At 42.9% G+C, this 19,299-nt stretch overlaps 1 protein-coding gene across 6 annotated transcripts in view; it reads left to right on the top strand.

Moving 5' to 3' along the window:
- LOC140344598 (uncharacterized) overlaps positions 1 to 19,299 on the top strand; it is a 75,522-nt gene that overhangs the window by 43,155 nt on the left and 13,068 nt on the right. The window lies entirely within an intron of this gene.

Raw genomic sequence — 19,299 nt, forward strand, 5'->3', positions numbered from 1 at the left:
GCCGACCAAGATGCCGGCGTGTTGACCTGACTCCGTGCACCTCTGGTATACTGACCTCCCTACTGTGCAGCATATGTGAGCTACTGACTCTGCAGTTCTCTCCTCTTCCTCCAGACATCTTGTGGCACTCCCGGAGACTATGGGTCCGACAAGCAAAGCCGCAATATGGTCCCTTCAGACTCCTAAGTCACAGGGCGGCCTGTATTCCAAGATGGCGCGGGAGGCTTCTGGTACAGCCAGGATCCCTTTGATGATAACCCACCATCAGACAGCAGCAAACAGTTCCCATCTGATCCCTCCCTTGCAGTTCCAGAGCCAGGTGAGCAGATGCTTGCCAAGTTCAGGGAAATTATGTGGGATGAAATTTTTTATAGCAAATAAAAAGCATTCTTTAGCACTATTAAGGAAAATAAAGAACTAGGCCGACGTACTGCGGTTCTAGAGGATCATTTTGATGATGTCACCACAGTTCTGGAGGTGCATGAGAAGAACCTAGATACTATGCTGTTGGAGTTACAAATGCAATGGGATCAGCTTGAGGGCGTGCTAGAAGGGATAACCCTAGAATTAGAGGTATCCCTGAAAGTATTGTTGATCTTAATGGGATGGTTACCGCTTTACTTAGTTCCTGATGTCCATGTTGAACGCCTTGAAATGGACAGGATTTATGGGGTCCTTTCTCATAAACCTACAGATGGTCCTCCTAGAGATGTCATCATAAAATTTCATCATTTCCATACTAAAGAACTAATCCTGCAAGCGGCCTGTACCAGAGATACACTTACCTATTAAGATTTTTCTTTCCAAATATTTGCGGATTTGTCGCAATCCACCATTCAGAAAAGAGCTTTAAAATCATATTTGTGGATCCTTCAAGACAACAATGTATGTTATCGGTGGGGATTCCCGTTCAAACTGCTCTTCTCATATCAGAACCACCCCGTTCTCAGTGGTCACAGCGGCTTATCTACGAAAATGCCTTATGGACTTATCCTTATATCCTTTGGATGGTACTTTGCAAACATTCCGAGTGTCACGTCATCTTCGACCCGTTTGGATGTCTCTACAAGGAAAGCTAACTCTCAGGAACTATCCTGTTCTAGGACGACTACAATCCCAATCCTTTTGTAGAGTGGTTGATGGTTGAATTTTGACTTTTTATTCTACAAGTCAGTTCAGCCACATTTTACAGATTCTCCGGTATTGCAAATAGTCTCCAATTTTATTTCCTGAGTTTTGATTTTTCTTGAATTTTTATTGTTCCGTGAGGAGTTTTCCTTTTTGATGGTATATTTTGGACTTTTTTAATTATTTTGAATATTTGCATTTAAGGCCTGGTCTGACCTAATGTTATTATGTTATGTTTCTTTTCTTATTGTTTATCTCCTTTTTTATGTCTTTGAAAATACATGAGTATATTTTCTTACCCATGGTGGGTTGGTCAGTGCCTTACCTTTGCCCCAGGTGATGCTTATCCCCCCCCTGGTTTTTTTGCTGACCTTTATTTCATTGGTTCCCTTTTTTGTTTGGAACCAAAGATTAGCTATGATGCACCATGGTGCTTCCCCTTGCACGGTTATTTTGAACCTTTTACTTTATCATTGTGTTCGTTGTTTTTTTGTGTTTTTGTCAATGTCTGAATATTTTTTACAATATTATTATTTTTTTTTTTTGTTTTGTGTTTTGTTTTTCTATTAAGTCCTGTTACCTATCCTGTGATGAGGCAATATATTCTGCTTGCTAAGGGTTTGAGATGGCACTAAAAGTTTTGACTTTGAATGTTCAAGGTATGAACTCCCCTCATAAGCGGTTCACCATTTTTAAGTATTTACAATTTAATAAGATTATAATTCCTTGTTTGCAGGAGACCCATATTTCTGCTGTATCTGAGCTGAAATATTTACATGCGTCTTATTCCCAATTTTACCAGACAAATGCTCCACTTAAAAAATGTGGGGTTTTAATAGCAATACATAACAAGACCCCTTTTTTTTTGTCACAAGCAAATTGCCAATCTGCAAGGCCGCTATCTTTTTTTGTTGATGGGCTCTGTTCTTGACAGTTCTGTGACAGTTTGTACCTATTATGCCCCCAATTTGAAACAATTGTCCTTTTTCTCGCATTTATTGGATATTGTACGTGCTGATTTGCAAGGAACTCTAATTTTATGTGGCGACTCTAATATGGTCCTGAACCGGAAACTAGATGGATCTAAAACTGATCCTTCTCTAAACAAGATATATCTGATTTTCATAATTGCCTTAATGGATAGCTTGGGTGTGATGGATGTGTTGAGAGTGCCATCCGGTGTCGATAAGATTTTACTTTTTTTTTCTCATTTGGCTCTCACTCACGCATAGACCATATGTTTTATATCACCTACTTTATTACAGCAAATGAATGATTCTCATATTTTAACGGTGGCATGGTCAGACCATGACCCAGTTATTTTTGTGTGATTGTATAATTCCTTTTTTCCTATATCTTCCTCTAATAATTGATGTCCTAATGATTCTTTCTTATCATACTCTCCGATAATGGCCAATTTTACAGCCCAGACTACTGAATATTTTAGGATCAATGTAGGCAGTGTTTCTTCTCCTATTGTTCCATGAGATGCCTATAAATCTGTTATAAGGTGATGTCCTCATTTGCCATGCAGCCAGGCATAAGCGTGAACACACTCTCCAATTAACTAAGCTGGAGGCGGAACTGGAGGTGATTGCTACTATTTTTTTTTTTTTTTTTAACTTTATTTTTGCAAAGAAAAATATTACAATATATAAAATGATGATAAAACCTGAACAAACATACTAAACAACAATAGAAAAGGGTAGGGTAGGGTGGGGAAGGGATGGAACCCACACCTGAACAGCATGATAAAATAACAGAAAGATGCAATAAGCAGGAAACACAGAGCCAGTAGATAACATATCCAATCATCAATACAGATGAGCACTCAGTAGATGAAGAAAGTAATCATCAGTCAACCAGATACATCATAGAAATACCAGGACGAATACTTACCGTAAATTGTTCTAGAATAGCAACACCTCTCTCTAAGGTCACTGTCGGAAAAATGCAGAAAGTATAAATTTATACCATTGCTGCAAGAAACGGGATATACCATCGTCTCCTTGGATTTGAGCGTCCAACATTTCTCTATAAAATAAAGTTTTTAAAAGAGTAACTACTTGCTCCACCTCAGGTGTCTGAGGATAGATCTAAGTATTCATGATGGCACGCCTAGCCGCTAATAGAAAGATGCTTATCCAATCCCGTAAACTTTTGGGAAGAGTACAAGAGACCATATCATCCCAGTAACCAAAAAGCAGGAGACGGGTTATCTGAGATGGCATAACTAGTCACATTGCCTATCCCTAATAAAACACTTTTCGCCAGTATTCTCTATAATATATGGGCAAAACCACAAACAGTGATATAGCGAGGCAGAAGAACAGTCACATTTAGGACACTGGAGATGCCATGCTCTAGTCTGGTTCACTAGCCGAAGGCCTAAAAACTTTGTACGCTCTATGTAATACATAGATTAGGATTCCCTCCAAATTTCATTCATAATACATTTTCCAACCATTTGGTAACCTTATACTGCATGTTCTACTAGGTCTGGAAAATCCTTCTTCCAACATCGCACATTAGTAGTAGGCAGCAACTTCTTGAACATAGGTAATAAATATGCATAAATATTTGATATATTCGGAGGAGACAGTGACAAAATACGATCAAAAGCATTGGGTCGTAAAGTCAAGGATAGCATATATAGCCCACAGTTCTGTTAAAGACTGTCTGGAGGGGCTCTCAGTGTTAAACATATCTCCACAGCTTATTAAACCTTTTTTCCTTCACCCACTGAAGGCTGCATGGTGGTGGGCCTGGGGGAACATCAGGTTGCCATATATGGGTAAGTATATAGATGGGCCGACTGGCACCTAAACCGCTTTCTAAGTTCCTTCCATGTGGGCACCGTGTCCCTGAATAAAGCATTGTGCCGTAGGGAGGGTGGGAGGGCTGAGAATTTACAATACAACAAGGCACTTAGACTCCAAGGGTGCACCATTTCAGTCTTCAGATGTATATTGGAACAGCAGGAAGTTTCCTTGATCCAGTCTACGACATATCTGGATATACAGGCCAGACTGTATAACCTAACATTCGGAAAACCCACTCCACCATCAGTTTTAGGTAAATAGAGCTTCGCCAAGTGTTTTCCTGGGCCTTTACCCCTCCATAAGAATTTACTAAACATACTATTCAGGGTTTTAACATCATTGGGTGGTATACGTTATAGCATAGGATAGAGTAGCTTGGAAAAAGATACCATTTTGATAAGATGACAGCGACTCATAAAAGAGAGGGGCAAATTTTCCTACTACTTAAGTTTTCTGAATTTTGGCTATCGGAGGGGGGTAGTTCAATCTGTACAAAGACGAAGGCACACGGGCAGTGTGCTATCCTAAATAAGCAATACGGTCATGGGCCACTTTAAAAGGGGTATAAGTATTTCTACCAGTGGACCCAGATGCAGACTAATGCAGACTAAATGGGTTCCTTCATCAGGTAGGCTTTATACCTCGGCGTCAAGCCTCTGATAGTATCCACCGTACCATATTGCTTACCTTATTTAGCTAGAACAGGGGTCCTCAAACTACGGCCCGCGGGACGAATACGGCCCGCTGAGGTTGTCCATCCGGCCCGCCGGCCGCCAAGGCTGCTTCTGCCTGAGCTCTGGCTGCCTGCGATCTGCACTCCAGGGAACCCGGTCACGTGACACCACTGTTGTCGGGTTCACGCTGGAGCTGTCGGGCGGAAGCCATCAGGCAGAGAAGGTATGAGCAGAGACTCATTGCTGCCTTCATCCACTGGCTGGTTCTCACTGCAGCACAAATGTACATGATCAATGTACATTTGTAAATAGTATAAACATACTATGCACATTGATCATGTACACATGTGCTGCAGTGTGATCCAGCCGATGTATGAAGGCAGCAGTGAGTGACAGATAGCAGACACTGACAAAGTTTTTTAGCAGCCCTTTTTTAATTAATAAAAAGTGTGGGGTAGTGTTGGGTGTAGGGTAGGGTGTATAGCGGTGACTGGTCCAGGACAATTAATGGACAAACCTCTGTTGATTCAGTTCACCACATGTCATCATGCGAACCGCCGCGCAGATGTTCACATATACATGTTCACATGTGAACTCCATTAAAATCAATGGGCATGCAAACTTGTATATACGAATTCCCTGCGAAGTGTACAAACAGCCTCCGCACATTGTAGAAACATGAATGGGGATATTATCACAGAGAACAAAGAAAAAAATTGCGTTTGGCCAGGAGAGCACCCTCTTATGCAATTTAAAGAGCAAGTTTCAAAAAACACAAATCATTGAAATGACATCCAGGCCGTCATAAAAAAAAAAAAAAACTTATTGAAAATGAAAAAGAAATGGCGTAGTCCCCTCCCTGAAGCCACTTGTCACCCATGCAGGCTGGTATTGCCAGGCATACAAAGCCTGGGCAGCATGGGGCTCCACTGCCTGAGCAATACCAGCCTGCATGGATGACGGCGGTTAAAGAGGCTTTAGGGGTGGGGGGTTTTACACCAATTTGTTTCAACTTTTCCAATTGATTCATGTTCCCGACGATAGCATCTGAGTCCCTATTCATGTTTTTACTGTGTGCTGAGGCTGTTTGTACACTTTTCAGGGTGTTCACATTCCCATTGACTTTGCATTATATATGGTTCTCCCACGCAAACACAGCATTATGTTCGCCTGTCAGGAGAACAGCAAACGTGGGTGGTCCATTGCAAACTTCGGTGGACCATCCCTACCGGGTATCCCGTCACTGATGTGTCCCCAGGGAGCAGCCACCTTCATCTTCTGGATCCACGACAGATGTCACTTCTGCCATGGATCCTCATCGTCCATAGGACAGGCACTGATAATGCGACTCCTACGCTTGCGCAGGAATTGCATTATCTCTGGGGGCTGCAGCGGTCACTGAGAAGAGAGATTACACTGAACGGGGCATGGCAAATTTCATTGACTTGAATTGTACCATAACCAGAAGCACAGGCCAGTAGCCGATATGATAGCTTTGCATGCCCATTTTAAAAAAGTAATAAAATAATTTGCATCCCCTAGGAATGATGTCAAAGAAAAGAAAAATTGACTCGTAGTGCAGGATATTTAAAAACAGTGGACCTAAGATTTTTTTTCATACAGTCCAAGGAAAAAGCTGTTTGTCTGATATGCCAAGATTTAGTGTCTGTGTTCAAGGAATACAATTTGCGTCGACATTACGAAACTCAACATAAAGACAAATATGATTGTTTCATTGAACAAGTGGGAAAAGACAAAATTTTAAAACTGAAAAATGGATTGACAACTCAGCAAAATGCCTTTGTGAAGCAGAAGCAGCTAAATGTTTCATCACTGCCAGCAAGTTTTCAAGTTGCCAAGCTAATAGCGCGCACTGGCAGACCATTCGTAGAGGGAGATTTTGTTAAAGAATGCATTCTTTCTGTTGCCAAAGAGATGTGTCCAGAGAAGGCTGATTTATTTAGTACAGTGAGTCTTTCAGGACTTACAATTACACGCAGGATTGAAGAAATGGGGGACAATTTGCATCAGCATTTGCAAAACTCCTCAAAAACACTTTGCTTTTTTTCATTGGCACTTGACAAAAACAATGATGTCAGGGATTCTGCACAACTTCTAATTTTCATTTGTGGTTTAAATGATTATTTTGAAGTCACAGAGGAGCTTGCTGCACTGAAAAGCATAAAAGGAACAACAACAGGAGAGGATATCTATGAAAATCTTCGCCAAACTGTGAATGATTTGGAGCTAGACTGGGCTAAACTAGTCAGTGTAACAACTGATGGTGCCCCTAGCATGGTGGGGTTTATGAAAGGAGTGGTCGCACGCATTAACCAAGAGATGGACAAACACAACCATTCGCATCCAATAGCCATACACTGCCTCATCCACCAACAAGCGCTGTGTTGTAAATCACTGAAGTGGGACTCTGTCATGAAAGTTGTGGTGTCTTGTGTTAACTTTATTAGGGCCCATGCACTAAACCACAGACAGTTCCAGGAGTTTTTATCTGAGCTAAATGTTGGCTATGAAGATATTTTGTACCATACAGAAGTCCGTTGCTTGCGTCGCGGGAGAGTTTTGAAACGCTTTTATGATTTACTGCCACAGGTTTCTGCTTTTCTGCGTTCAAAAGACAAAGACATACCAGAGCTCAAAGATGCTGAATGGAAATGGCACCTTGCTTTTCTGACACACCTAACAGAGCTACTGAACAATTTCAATGTGCAGCTTCAAGGAAAGGGGAAGCTCATCTGTGATATGTATTCACATGTAAAAGCATTTGAAGTTAAATTGGACTTAGTCATTAAGTCAAGGAGGAAAAATTCTGCCATCTCCCTACTACTCAAAAGTTGTTGGCTGAAAAACCAACAGTTGCATTCCCAAACAAAATATGTCTGGATTCACTGTAAATGTTGCAAAGGGAGTTTCAAAGGAGATATAAAGAGCTTCATCTCCATGAACAGGGCATACAGCTTTTCCGAAACCCATTTTCTGTTGACATTGAAATTGTTGATGCAATTTACCAAATGGAACTGGCTGAATTACAGAATTGTGACTCTCTGAAAGATGCATTCAAATCAAGCAGTCTTACTAATTTCTATGCATCTCTCCCCTCTGAGACATATGTTAATCTCAGTAAGCATGCACTCAAAATGACAACCATCTTTGGCAGCACCTATGTCTGTGAACAGAGTTTTTCTCGAATGAAGTATCTGAAATCTCCAACAAGGTCCAGACTAACTGATGAACACTTGCATCACTTTTTACGACTGGCAGTAACAAATATGGAACCGGACATTGACTATCTCATTAGCCAAAAGCAGGCCCACACTTCCCATTGAAATACTGTTAGTTTATGTTGGTTAAAATTGTTCTTCATTTTATATATAGTAATGTTCTTTCATGTTTTTTATACAATAAATACATTTTGTGCAGTGTGCATAAGAATCTTCTGTTTTTTTTCAATAGTACGGCCCCCCCGACAGTCTGAGGGACCGTGAACCGCCCCCCTGTTTAAAAAGTTTGAGGACCCCTGAGCTAGAAGGTTTGGTCAAAAGTCTATGCTCTTGCCTCTTGATATGAACAAGGCTTTCGACTCAATATCGTTGCAGTACCTACTGTATTTTTCGGACCATAAGATGCATTTTTTTTCCTCAAAGTGTGTGGGGAGGGGAAATACCCTCCCGCGCTTCCAAGGGGGGGCCCAGCAGGTGGCTGCAGTTCCATCTAGCCTGGCATCCCCCCTGCAGCATGGCCCACTCCGCTCTGCAGCCTCTCCTGCCTGGATTACAAAAATCATGAAGCCGTCCACCCCTACCTTATCCTATTGATCGCAGAGCCCTGCCTTCCCCCTCCCTGTGTTTATCAGCAGCTCATGTCTATAAGGATGCTGGGGATGTGTTTGTGTGAGAAGGCTCCGTGTAACAGTGGGGAGGGAGGCAGAGAGAGCAGGAGTAAGGCAGTGTGAGGTGAGCAGTGCTAGTTAGCAGTTCTTTTTCTTGTGCATCACGTCATTCTCCTATGACAGGTGAGCTGTAGCTTTCCTGTCACTATAGTCTTGTAGTGAAATATCTGTGCTATGTGTCTGTGCAATGTGCAATCTCTCTTTCGTTAAATTTTTTTTGTTAAATATTATTCTGCTATATTTTATTAAATATTTCTTTATACAATTTAGTTCAGAATATATTTTTTCTTTTTTTTCCTCCTCTAAAACATGGGTGCGCTTTTAATGGTCAGGTGTGTCTTATGTACCATATTTTTCGTTTTTTGGTTTCGCAAAAGTGGAGTATGGGAGTGGAATTTATTTCGTGGATAAATGCTATCTATTCTAATCTAATCTGAAATATTGTGCATAAACTTCAAGACCCTTTGATATTGCCCGTGGTACCCGGCAGGGGTGTCCTTTATCCGCATTACTTTTTGTAATTACAAAATTACAATTACACATTACAATTTTGTTTTGTGTTGGCTTTAGAATGCCCAGAAGTGTTTATTAGACAAAGCACTTCAGTTTTGGGGATTGAAGTTTACCAATATATCCACAAAATTTCGCTTTTTGCAGTTGACTTTTTGCTATATGTCACTTCCCCTCATGTTACGTTACCATCCATAATAAAGATTCTTGCTGGTTTTGAAACAATATCTGGGCTTAAAATTAAACTCATTTAAGTTGTTAGCGTTTAATGTGTCTATAACAGGGGCAGATTTGATGGTTCTTCAGGCTAACTACCCTTATAGTTGGGTTTAAAACTGCCTTATCTGGGTGTTTGAATTGTTGAGAATTGAGAAATTGATTGATTTATATAAGGCTAATTATGTACCTCTGATTAGATCTTTGTTCTCTCTTATTATCTTGGAATATTCCTTACCTCCCTTGGTTGGGACGCATACATGCTATCAAGATGACTTTTCTTCCTAAAATGATGTACCTTATGCGGGTTCTCCCGATACCTTTACTTTTGAGATCTGTCAAATTCTTCAGCAAGGTACTACAGTTTATCTGGAAATTTCCTTTTGGACTTATGAACTAGACATAGCTGCCCTAAATAGATTAAATCAGAGATAAGTTAGTGTCCCGACGTGTTTCGCCTCTAAGGGCTTCTTCAGGGGACTTTATGCAAGATGTTGTAATTGCTGGCTGCATAAAAACATTATATAGTTACGAACAATACTATATACATTTTCAATGCAAAATTTTAGTATATTAGTGGATATTCCAGTAAAGAAGTTCAAACTAAATCATTCAACTGGGGATATTATATACATCCGTCTTGAAATGGCAAGAAAAATGTACAAAAAGTTTATAATTATAACCATAAGGCAATTCAATAGACATAGAGCATACAAGAGTAGAGCATACAAGAGTATACCATGCATGGTAGGTAGTTCATAATGGTAATCTAATTCATAGTATTATGAATCAAATGTGTTAGAGCGTATTAAGCTATGAAATTGTAGGTAAAACTATAAACTAGTTAGCATTGCTATATTAATAATATTAATAATAATAATACAGTTCAATGCCCGAGGGACATGCAATCGTACGGTATCTATGGTGAGTAGCTCATACTAGTGTCAAAGATAAGAATACAAGAGAGAAAGCCAATCCCACAGTAATGTGGTTAGAGTACCACTGAGGAGGTTGCTGAGCCAGTAAATCATAGTCCAAAAAGAGAAAACAAGAAGAAAAGCGGCTCTTTAAGGCAAGGGAATCTAACGTTAGTTAAAAAAACCTTTTTTTCGTTCACTAAAATATAAATATACAAACATCACTTACAAAAAAATGACAATTTGGCCATAGACTATTAAAACACTTTCACATATACAGCGTCCGAAATAGGTCAATATGTACACCTAATGTCTCTCCCGACGCGTTTCAATTGGGCTTCAGGGGATTTTTTGAGACCCTAGAAATATTGCAATCATTCGAGCATAAGTGTATGTATGTATGTATTCCGAAACAGATGAGCAGCAGCAAAAGACTGGGGATGGATGCCTCATGTAAGTACCAAAGAAGAGACAAGAGTGGGCACAAGCAGGGAAACAGTCAGAGACTATGTGACCATGGGAGAGGTGGAGCTGGAGCAGAGGCAGGCAAAGAGAAAGAGCAGCAGAGTGGTTTTCATGCTGAAAGACGATGACTGCTTCAAATGACAGACTAATACAGAGAGTGATATAGGAGGAGAGGACCCTGCCCCCAGACTTAATATTTTCTACCATATCACACTAAATATTTTCCACAATATCACACAAACAACTATCATATGCCCACTGCAGATGACACTGATTGACTGACACAAGTACTCACTGGCCATCCAAGGTGCCTCTGTGAACCAACACTGCTCCTGTGCTGACTCTGTTGCTGCCTATCACCAACACCCTGTCAGCTGAGCGGCTCCCACTGCCACTTCCTCCTCCTGCGGCCTGTGAGTACTCCATTCACTAAAATTGTACACTTCTGGGTGGCATTGATGATGCACTACACCCAACTCTAGATGCCAGTTACCAATGCGGTCCATGCTTCATCTCGGGGCCCACCACCACCTCCTCCTCCTGCTGCCGTCTGTCAGTACTCCATTCACCAAAATTGTACTGTTCTGGTTGGCATTGACGATGCACTACACCCAGATCTAGATGCCAGTTACCAATGCGTCCCTGCTCCGTACCAGGGCCCACCGCCTCCTCCTGCTGCTGCCGCCTGTCAGTACTCCATTCACTAAAATTGTACACCTCTGGGTGGCATTGATAATGCACTACACCCAGCTCTAGATGCCAGTTACCAATGCGGTTCACCCTCCGTCTCGGGGCCCACCGCTTCCTCCTGCTTCTGCTGCTGCCTGTCAGTACTTTATTCACTAAAATTTTACACTCTTCGTTTGCATTGATGATGCACTACACGCAGCTCTGGGTGCCCGTTACCAATGCGGTCCACACTATGTCTCAGGGCCCACCGCCTCCTCTTGCTGCTGCTGCCGCCTATCGGTACTCTATTCACTAAAATTGTACACTTCTGGGTGGCATTGATGATGCACTACACCCCGCTCTAGGTGCCAGTTACCAATGCAGTCCACTCTCCACGCTCCATTTTAGGGCCCACCATCCCCTACTCCAATAACTAAAATTGTATTACACACTTCTGGGTGGGTGGCAATGTCAATGCACTACACCCATCTCTAGATGCCAGTTACCAATGTACTACCCGCTCTCAGGGCCCACGCCTCATCCTCCTGCTGTTGCTTCCGCCTGTCAGTACTTTTTTTCACTAAAATTGTACACTTCTGGATGGCGTTGATGATGCACTACACCCAGCTCTGGATGCCAGTTACCAATGCGGTCCATGCTCCTTCTCAGGGCCCCCATTGCCTCTTCTCCTGCTGTTGCTGCTGCCCCCTTTCAGTACTTCATTCACTAAAATTGTACCCTTCCTGGTTGCATTGATGATGCACTACACCCAGCTCTAGATGCCAGTTACTAATGCGGTCCATAGTCTGTCTCAGGGCCCACCGCTTCCTCCTGCTGCTGCTGCTGTTGCCTGTCGGTACTCTATTCACTAAAATTGTACACTTCTGGGCATTAATGATGCAGTACACCCAGCTTTAGATGCCAGTTACCAATGTGCAGACGCCAGTCTTTTGGGCTTGCGCAGTGCACTCTGCCACGTCACTCTCACTTACCCCTTATGATTCTGAGGGCGGAAGTGTTCCACCTGCCCACTACGTATGCGCGATGACATCACGCAGACGCAGAGGCTCATTTTCTCCAGCCAACACTGCCCCTTAAAAGGACAGACACTTGAACTGTCCTCTCACGCTATATATTCCTATACAGCGCCTCTGCTGCACGCATCTCTTTACAAACTTCAACCACACCACCACCAGGTATAGTTCATACCCTCTATCAACCTTATTTCTACGTTTTTTGGTATGGATTTAACCCTTTCAATTAACCTGTCTCTTAACCTTTTTACAATTCACTTAGTCTATCTATATATATTATATATTATACACTGACTAAACATATTTTGGTTAAATAGCTATTCCATCACCACTTTTTGATCTTTTTACTAATTGGAGATAACTCAAAATGTGTGTGTGTATCGTTCAAAATGTGTATATGTATGTATACATACATATACACGTTTTGAATATGTATGTTTATATGTAAGTGTGTGTGTATATATATATAACTTTTTGCTTTGGACAACCTATTTATATGTCTACATTATCACAGTTATGTAGTACAAACATATTCATTACTCTTTTCAAATTTTAGACACTCTATGGTGCAACTCCCACCGAACCTAATTTCTTGTTCCTGATCTTTTTGACCACATTATGTGAGTACTTCCAAACAATAATATAATTTCATTTATGTTTTTCTTTACCAATGTTATTTTTAGTAACATTGTTTGAATTAAAGCTAAATACATTTTAACATCTTCTTGACACTAGCATGAGCTACTCACCATGGATACCATACAATTGCATGCCCTTCAGACATGGAACATTATTATTATTATTATTATTATTATTATTATAGCTATACTAACCAATTTATAGTTGGTTAGCTATACTAGCTATATATTGGTTAGCTATACTAACCAATATATACCTACACTTTACCTACACATAGCTTAATACTCTCCAACACCTTTGATTCATAATACTATGTATTTGATTACTATTATGAACTACCTACTATGCATGTTATACTCTTGTATGCTCTCTGTTTATTGAATTGCATTATTGTTATAATTATGAGAACCAGTTCATAAACTTTATGTACATTTTTCTTGCCATTTTGAGACGGATGTATATAATATCCCCACTTGAATGATTTTTTGGAATATCCACCATTATACTAGTTCTTTGCATTGAAAATGTATATATTATTGTTCACAACTTCGTTGGTCGAATATCCCACTGTTCGATTCAACGGCTATTGGATCGAATAGGCCAAAATTGTTCGGGCGATCGAGCGGCGAATTCGAACACTATTAAAGTAAATTGGGGGAAATTTTTTTTCGAGACTGTGTAGAGATTCAACAGCTTTGTAAATAATATATTTTTGCTGAGTCTCGAGGTTAAGTTGTTTTTGTGTTTTTGCTATATTTTCATGATAATTGAGTTGTGTCGAAACTAGTTACATCCTCCTTATCAGTAGGTCAATATTTGCTCCATCCTTACCTTGAAGCTTCTTACCTTGAAACATCTTGCTCAGCAAAGTTGTTAATTAAGTTTCTTGTTACTGACTAACTACTAAGTGTCTTCCACCCGGTTGTCTGACTATATAAACTGTGATGTGAAAATAAAGATTTGAGACAGTATATAACTATATACGCTTAAGTTGCGTGTTGTGTTAATCACTGCTCCCAACGCGTTGAAAACCGAGGTCACGATAGAGAGGGAAATATTGGTCTGGGATCAATAGGAAATCGCCTTAACAAGCTTCCTAATACATTTAAAAAGAAATGTCAAGACTCCCACAGCTCTGCACAACACACTGTACAAGGCTTTTAGATGCTGCTGGCAAGGCCATTTTTTGGGGCAGTCAAGGGAACATGCCAGATTTTTTACAGGCCTCTGAGTAGAGGCAGAAAGGACCCTGAGGGGGTTCCTCCGGTCCAAAAATTAGCCGTCAGGTTTCACCTCTCCGTTACAAGCCATACACAGGGTTCAGAGTAGAGGCAGGGGGCCCTGAGGGGGGGTGTTTCAGGCAAAAAAAATTGGCAGTTACACAGCTCTGTTACAAGTGCAATAGGCCTCACAGTAGATAGAGGCAGAGGGCCCTGAGGGGGAGAAGCTCCGTACAAAAATTCGCCAGTTACACAGCTCTGTTACAAGTGATATAGGCCTCAAAGTAGATAGAGGCAGAGGGCCCTGAGGGAGATCCTCTATACAAAAATTAGCCAGTTACACGACTCCATTGCAAGTTATAGGCTTCAGAGTAGAGATAGAGGGCCATGAGGAGGAGAAGGAGATATAGAAGGCTGTGAAAGTGCTCTTCAGATCAAGGTGTGAGCAGGCTGGTTAGCAGCTGCCAACTAATCAGTGCACTTTGCAGAGGGGGTGTTGAAGTCATGGTCGATCCAAGCCTTATTCATTTTAATAAAAGGGAGTCGGTCGACATTTTCTGTGGAGAGGCAAATGCGCTTGTCACTCAGTACTCCCCCAGCTGAACCGAACGCTCTTTTAGATAACACACTTGCAGCGGGGCAGGCAAGGACCTGAATAGCATGTTCTGCCAGCTCTGGCCACTTTTCAAGCTTGGATGCCCAGTAGCGCAGTGGGTCCTGGCTTTGCAGGTTGCAGATGTCCCATGTAGAGCTCAGGTATTCCTGCACCATGACTGAGTAGCGCTGCTGACTGTAATTGGCAACTGCTGCATGACTGGCGGCTTTCCTCCTCTCAAAAAAAGCCTGTTTGGCTTAGAGGACCTCTCCTGCTGCCACCCATGCCGCTTAAGGTAGTTGTTTGGCTCCCATGGCTGGTGTAACCACCATAAGAATCCCTGCTGCTGCTGCTGGCATACGGAAAGGCTGAGCAGAAGTCCCTTACAAGCTCTTCATGGTAGTGCTGCATTTTAGGTCCCCTGTAATGGGGCAAGATGAGTTGTTCCATCTCAGGCTTGTAAGATGGGTCAAGTAATGTAGCAATCCAATAGTCGTCAGTGTTTGTTTTTATGTGCTGTATTCGCGGATCTTTGGCTATGCAAAGACTATGCTATGCCTGTATGAAGTCATGTGGCTGTCATATGGCTCAAATTGCCCACAGGTGAGGGAATTCTGGACCCAGACTCCTGTGGGTTGAACAGCAGCACAGGGTCTTGCCATCCACAGGACATGCCGCCTTGTGTTTGGGTGGATGGATGCCATGTACCCTCCATATCCTCCTCTCCCCCTTCCTCCCCTTCTCCCATGCCTGCAATCTCCTCCTCTTCCACCTCCTCTTCCTAGATTTGCGGAGCACTATTGCCTAGTAGGCACGCATGTCCAAGATGATTTTGTAAACGTCATCTCCTCCTGCAGTGTCCGCTCTGTGTCATTGTGTCCGAGCTCCACCATCATCTCTTCCAGCAGGCATATGATGGGGATGGTGTCATTGACACCGGCCTGATCCCTGCTGATCATCCTGGTCACCTCTTCTAAAGGTGCCAATACAGTGCACAAGTCCTCAATTTGCAGCCACTCCGCAAGGTTGAAGTAAGGTAATGTAGGTAAGCGTTCCAAACAGGCAATCTCTGCAACATAATCCACCACCGCTTTCTGTTCAGCGAGCCACTGCAGCATGTAAAAGGTGGAATTCCATGAGTGGCCACATCACAAATCTGCACCGGCATATTAAGGTTTTGTTGTAAATCTGGCACTGGCTGTGTACTGTGCGGAAATGCGCTGACAAACTTTCTGACCTTTAGCAACAACAGCTGGAGGCCTGGGTACTTTGCAAAGAAGTGTTGTACTATAAGGTTCATGACGTGAGCCAGGCAGTGTACATATGTGAGTTTCCCAGAACGCAGTGCTGCCAGCAGATTGGCCCTATTGTCACACACGACCTTGCCTGGCTGGAGTCTGTGCGGAGTTAGCTATATGCCCTCCTGCTCCCGCAGGGCACTTAGAATGGTTGCGCCCATGTGGCTGAGAGAGCTGGGGCATCGCAACCTCAAGACCTGCGTGGCAACATCTGACCTGTGCACCGAAATAGCAAACTGCAGGTTGTTGCTGGCGGGAAACAGCAGATGCTGGTGGATGAGACGTGCTGGGTCTCCATGGCAAAGTGTCCCTGGAGGAAGAGGTTGAGGCACAAGAATCAAAGGAGGAGGTGGAGGTGGAGGAGGAGATTGCATGGCAATGTGCTCTGGTGGGAAGTAGGTATATAGGCCTTGCTGCAGCTGCATCTTCCCCTGCTGCCACCAAAGTTACCCAGTGAGCTGTGTAGGAAATATATCCTCCCTGTCCGTGCTTGCTCAACCAACTGTTGGTTGTCGGGTGCACCTTGCCAGAGTCATGGACACATTGCTCTGCACGTGTTCATGCAAAGCAGGAACACATTTTTGTGCAAAATACTGCCGCTTACGTACTGTGGGTTCGCCCAGAGGAATGTGTAACGGAACGCATTAGAGTCCACCAGCCGGTAAGGGAGGAACTCAAATGCAATCAGCTGTGCAATTGCTGCATTGATAAACTTTGTTTTGGGGTCATTTGGGCCATATTTCCTCTTGAGCTTCAGCATCTGGTGGATGAAAGGTTGGATGCTGCTAATGCTAACGACAGAAATATTGGACGATGGGGTAGAAGGTGTGGGGGATGGCAATGATCCCTGGTCTTGACTGCTAGCAATGCAACAAACCCCAGCCGCTCTGTGTTGGAGCTCCTCCTCACCGCTGGTGGAGCCTGAAAACTCTAATGCTCCGCTACATCCCCCACTCAAATTGCTGGCAGCAGCATGGGGACCTTTGGTGGAAGAAGGAGGAAGAGCAGCAGAGGAAGATCTATTAGCTGCAGCTTGCTTCTGGAGAGGAGGTCGGCGCACAGAGCTCTGTGCTTTGCCCAGGTGTTCCCTCCAGTTTACCCAGTGGTGGCTTTTTAAATGTGTGCTCATGCAAGTTGTTCCAAGTTTGTTTGGGTTTTTGCCTCGTTCCAACTGCTGAGCACACAGTTTGTAGATGACCATAGTGTTCTCATCACTATGGACACTAAAAAATGCCCACATGGGCGAACATTGAACTGGGCCGAAAGGTGCTCTTGAGCTTATGCTGGTGGTGGCCCGCGGTTGTTAAGGCACACCTGTGGTGACGGCTGCCGGAGATGGCCAACTATGATTAGCCTCACTGGTCTGTGAAGACTGCAGAGTGTTGGCAGCCTTTACCCTCTTTCTCCCTCCCCCCTTTGAAGGCGCTCTGCAACCTCCTCCTCTTCCTGCCTATGATGATCTCCTTGTTTGCCCCATGTCAGATCAAGGACATCATCATCATCATCATCATCACCATCATCTGCGTGCACCTCCTCTTCCTCAGAAGAGACAGTTTCCCTGTATGTGCCGGCAGGGAGCAGCGGTCTTTTGGAGCCAGTTTGAAATGGCTCGTATGGCTCAGAGTGTTGGAAAAGTAAGAAGAGGGAAAGCCTGTGAATTGACTCCCTTCGTCAGATGACCCAAACAACTGGGCGTCTTCAAGGGATGCGTCCTTTTCTGCCTCTCCTTCCCCTTGGTGGGACTCCTCCATGTACTCATGCACATTCTGCTCTACACAAGACTTTCCAGCCTAGGAGGAAGAGGTGTATCAGGGATTATAGTTTGGGACCCCTATGAGGCCTGTGTCTGAGACTGGGAGGAAGAGGGGGTGCAATCACTTGACTTGGGTCATGTACTCTACTACCTGATGTTCAAGGCGTGGTAGTAATGGCCACGCGCCACCACCAGCAGCGCTAAAATGTCTAAGGTCCGGCTGGCTCCTTGTTCTCGGGTCTGCAGTTAAAAACCAACCCAATCTGCTTTCCTTTCCACCCCTGACAAAGCTGCCACTTCCTCTTTGGATAGACATAGTTAAAATGTTTGTGTGGCTTCACAATATGCAAAATACTTTTGAGCTAATATGCGTCACAAAGTGTAAATTATTACAGTAAGTGGATTTCTTGGGGGAGGGATTTACCCAAATAATGCAAGTGCGCTGTGTGTGTTGTATGCTGAATTTCCCTTCAGGATTGATGCTTGTAATATGCAGCACAGTATTCAAATGTGATGTTCGTCACTGTGTCTGACTGTCTCTCGTTACAAGGGTGATGCTGTGCACGCCGCCTGGGTACCCTGGCTCTGGCTGCCTGTATGTAAACACACTGACTGACTACAGGACAGGAACAATACAGTACACTATACAATTACCTATCTGACTAACATTGAAACACTCTACCTTTCTGACTAGAGTAGATTACAGGACAGAAGCAATACAGTACAATACAACTATCTGACTAATAGTGAAACAATTTAACTAACCTAACTACAGCAATTTAACACGGATGGTAGTGGAAGATGGTGATGGAAGTCACGGATGGTAAATGCAGGCAAGTCAGGGCCTTATATAGGCCAGTGGCTGCCTGTGTGGCATGTGGTGACAGACATCCAATTGGCTGCCTGCCACCACAAAGATGGAGGAGAGGATCCCTGCTCTTATTGGTGCCCTAGGCATTATGGGGGAGCCCCCTAGGCACTGTGGGGTGGGGTTCGCATTCCCCATGGAATTAGTTAGGTATGCTTCTTTTAACTTAGTGATCTGATTTAGTCTATAGACTACCTCAGAAAAACATCATAAAACAGGTTTGTCATTTCATCATCTGGAAGGCAACGTTTTTAAATTACAATCTCCTTGAACATCAAGGGAATAAACTGATCTTTGGCTCAACTTTCCTGGGGTAAACATCACATTTTTATCATTTGTATATACCTCTTTATTTATGTTGTTTCTTCCATTGTTCAGCCCATTTACAATTAGTTTTCATCAATGTACTTATAGATTACCTCCGCTAAACATCATAATGCAGTGGTTTTTCTTGTCATATGGAAGGCACTATTTCAATTTATAGTTTCCCCGAACACCAAGGTAAGTAACTGACATCTAATTCAGTCTCTCATGGGTAAACATCAGTCTCTCCTGGGTAAAGATTATACCTAAGGTAAATATAT

This window comes from Pyxicephalus adspersus, chromosome Z (genome assembly GCF_032062135.1).
Source record: "Pyxicephalus adspersus chromosome Z, UCB_Pads_2.0, whole genome shotgun sequence".
In the NCBI taxonomy this organism is placed as follows: Eukaryota; Metazoa; Chordata; class Amphibia; order Anura; family Pyxicephalidae; genus Pyxicephalus; species Pyxicephalus adspersus.